The sequence below is a fragment of the Dendroctonus ponderosae genome, unplaced genomic scaffold (genome assembly GCF_020466585.1).
Source record: "Dendroctonus ponderosae isolate FM_Combo_2020 unplaced genomic scaffold, Dpon_F_20191213v2 Dpon_F_20191213_3, whole genome shotgun sequence".
Taxonomy (NCBI): domain Eukaryota; kingdom Metazoa; phylum Arthropoda; class Insecta; order Coleoptera; family Curculionidae; genus Dendroctonus; species Dendroctonus ponderosae.
In genome coordinates this window covers 16,310,239-16,313,841 of record NW_026018508.1, presented here as the reverse complement: position 1 = coordinate 16,313,841, position 3,603 = coordinate 16,310,239, and the positions used below count along the sequence as shown (strand labels likewise).

The 3,603-nt window shown below is 36.6% G+C and overlaps 1 long non-coding RNA gene across 1 annotated transcript; it reads right to left on the bottom strand.

Annotated features, from left to right (window-relative positions):
* Positions 1 to 945: 945 nt before the first annotated feature.
* On the bottom strand, positions 946 to 1,230 carry LOC125503921. The gene is made up of 2 exons (XR_007281157.1): positions 1,092 to 1,230; positions 946 to 1,001 (listed from the first exon to the last, which is right to left on the bottom strand). It is a non-coding gene; the product is annotated as an uncharacterized LOC125503921 (long non-coding RNA).
* Positions 1,231 to 3,603: the final 2,373 nt, after the last annotated feature.

Genomic DNA, 3,603 nt, shown 5'->3' with positions numbered 1-3,603 from the left:
AGTAGTTTTGACCCAGAAAGCGAAATTTGAATATCAGACACTTAGGTGCAAAATTATGCCAAAATTTCACGTTTCCCGTCCCGATTTTTGCTCATTTCTCGGAAGCGAAATGAGCAAGAACGTTCATTTTTACATCATTCCAAAGAGAACTAAATGGCCGTTTTAGAAAGTGACCTGTCAATAAGGAAATGTTGGCAGTTTTCTCAAAAAGTCTTGATTTAAAGAAGTTTTAGATCTGCGTGTTTGTTTGAGTTGCAAATTCGACTCAAACATGACGCTGCTTTTTCGAAGTTTTTCAAGCCTCATTTGAGTCACAAAATTTGTTTTTGCATCGTTGAATAGAGAATTGAAAACTCGATTCAGTCAGTGAGGAAATTCTAATAGTTTTGACCCAAAAAGCGAAATTTGAATATCAGACACTTAGGTGCAAGATTATGCCAAAATTTCACGTTTTCCGTCCCGTTTTTTGCTCATTTCTCGGCAAAAAAAATGAACAAGAACACTCATTTTTACACCATTCTAGAGAGGACTAATTGACCTTTTTAGAAAGTGAACTATCGGTAATGAAATGTTGGCATAATTCGTTTTGGTGTTCTATTGTTGTGTGTATTTAAAAACGTACAATCAGCGAAAAATACCATTTTCATACCCCAAATGGGAAAAAGGGCCAGACTCATTCGGGTCCCCCACATACTTCTACAACTTCATACCCCAAGAATTAAAAATAAAGCACATGCCACGACTGCTAGCAGTAAAAATCTTGTGTGACCAACACTAACCTATCAGTGGCTTCGAGAACGGTAATTTTGCTCAATCCACATTGAGCTAACCTTTGAGCCACACTCAGCCCAGCAATACCAGCTCCGATGATTACAACTGATGGCTCCGGTCTGCATGGATCTACCATATTGTCAGTGATCGTACATTGCTTATAGTTGCCTTTTGATACTTGATTAGATGATGCAAATTTTCGTAGCAGTAGTTGTAAAACTTGGCCAAAACTGAAACACATATGATTCAGTAATTTTGAAGTACTTTTGGTCTATTTATCGAGAATGTTTGAGTTACATGCGCTATGTTTCATTACGTACCGGTCATGTTTACGAAGAAGTTGCATGAGTGGTGATATTCGTGCAATCATGTTCAAAACTGAAATTTTGATTTGGTGAACTTTTGAGACAGTGACTTTTAAATGTACCTAGCATGAGGTAAGTTGTGATAACTGGTGCCGTAAAGCGAGATACCTTATTGAATAAACGTTTTGAATGTTTTCAGGATAACTTTAACCAACGAACTACATATTTTGTAGACTTTCAGCAGCAGTCGGTAGATACTGGCAACTGTGGGCAAACGAATTTATAAAAATTCACTAAAACGTTTAACGATCGAAATTTGGATCAACTGGCACAGCGTTTAAAAGTCTTCAATTCTTTTCAGTAGTCTCCTACTTTGTTACTTTTGCTCCACAGGTTTCCGAATAATCGCGTTTCAAAGTGGCGAAAACAATTAAACTTGTTGCATTCGCTCTTCTTGAATTCAATAGAACCCATGGGATCTATTTATGCACGCATCTTATAAGTTGGTGAAAACGTTGTCCATTTTTGAAAGAAAAATTGAGAGGTGTGAGGGTCATTTGAGTGGGAGAGGCTGCTTGAGACGCATCACTACTCCAAAAATCGAATATGAACAATCAAATGAGTCGCAAAAGAGCATGCAGTTTCTATTAAAAAGTTAATCTTGTTCCCAAGAATTTTTGTGAATCTTTTTTTCCTTTTTTCAAACCGCTTAGGTGTACTGCATGGCTTACATAAAGAATCGTCTAATTGGAAAGATTATTTTGCAAAACAAATATTGAACAACTTCAGTTAGAAATGGTTATTTGGGCTAAAATAAATAGTAAAATTTAGAGGGTCATTCATTTCGTCGCGAGCGATCTTAATGACTGACCTACAATCGGTACCTCGAACGCTTTTCTTTCTAGCGAAATTATTACATCTACACCGCAACAGGTGACCAGGTTACGTATATGATGTGATTTAATCAAAAAATGGAGAAAGTGACTACAACTTCCCAGAGCCTGACACGGTAATGCATTCGGTCGAAGATAGTGGCAGCAAGATGAACATACAAGAATTCAAAGATTTTGCATGTGCATCCATTGATTATATTGCGGATTACTGTGAAAATATTAGAAATTTGTAAGTATCTCAAATAAGTAATAAAATGCATTTTTTCGTTTTTCGTACAAACTATATTTTGGCACGCCATAAAATTAGCGGTCAGGTAACGATTCAACATTGGCGTGAATCCTCCTGATGTGTTGTCTAGAGCTAGTTAGAGAGTACAGGAAAGAAAGTTCAAAATTCCCACTAAAATCTGAGATTTGCTTAAAAACTAAACCGTAATAAACCGGACCAATATATCTGATTCATACATGAAAAGGACGTTCCTTTTACGTTAAATATAGTTAGAAGAAATATTTTGCTAAATAATATATGCGGTGAACAATGAAACAATGAAAGGCTTTCGGCGTCATGAGCTTTTGAAACAGGCAAGTGCAGATTTCGAAATGCGCTAACCTCAGGCACCCCCAAACCGGTTTCGAGCCCATTAGCGCTCATCAGCTGGGTTCAGCCTGAAATTAGCGATTCCGAAACCTGTACTTTATAATGCTGCATTATAGGTGTCCACTAGGCTAGTAAAAATCAGGATCTTCGGCGGTTTTGGCAAAAATTTTAGCACATGCAGAGTCGAGTGTCTTCTAATAACTGTGAAAATTTGAACGTGCTGCTTTCTTTAGTTTGGAATTGAGAAATTTTTTAAGGAGAGAGTGCACTTATACGTAAACATCCATTTTGGGAGCAACATCCGCTAGGCTGGGAAAAATCAGGATTATCGGCGATTTTGGCGAAAATGTCAGAGTATTTAGAGTCGACTGTAATTTAAGGACTATGAAAATTTCATACTTCTGCTTTTCCTAGTTGAAAATTAATGATTTTTTAAAGGAGAGAGCCCACTAAGGGAAAAACGTCAACTTTGAAACCAACATTCACTAGGCTAGAAATAATCAGGATCTTCGGCAATTTTGTCGAAAATTTCAGTACATTTAGAGTCGAGTGTCTGCTAATAGTTATGAAAATTTCAACCTGCTACTTTCTTTAGTTTGGAATGGAGGAATTTTTTAAGGAGAGAATGCACTTCCATTTTGAGACCAACATCCATTTGGCTGGAAAAAATCAGGATTATCGGCGATTTTGGCGAAAATGTCAGCTTTTTAGAGTCGAATGTTCTTTAAGCACTGTGAAAATTTCATACTTCCGCTTTTCTTAGTTGAAAATTCATGATTTTTTAAAGGAGAGAGCGCACTAAAGGAAAAAGTCAACTTTTAGACCAACATTCACTAGGCTAGAAATAATCAGAATCTTCGCCGATTTTATCGAAAATTTCAGAACATTTAGAGTCGAGTGTCTTCTAATCATTGTGAAAATTTCAACTCGCTACTTTCTCTAGTTTAAAATTGAGGAATTTTTTAAGGAGAGAGTGCACTTATACGTAAACATCCATTTTGAGAGCAACATCCACTAGGCTGTAAAAAATCAGGAT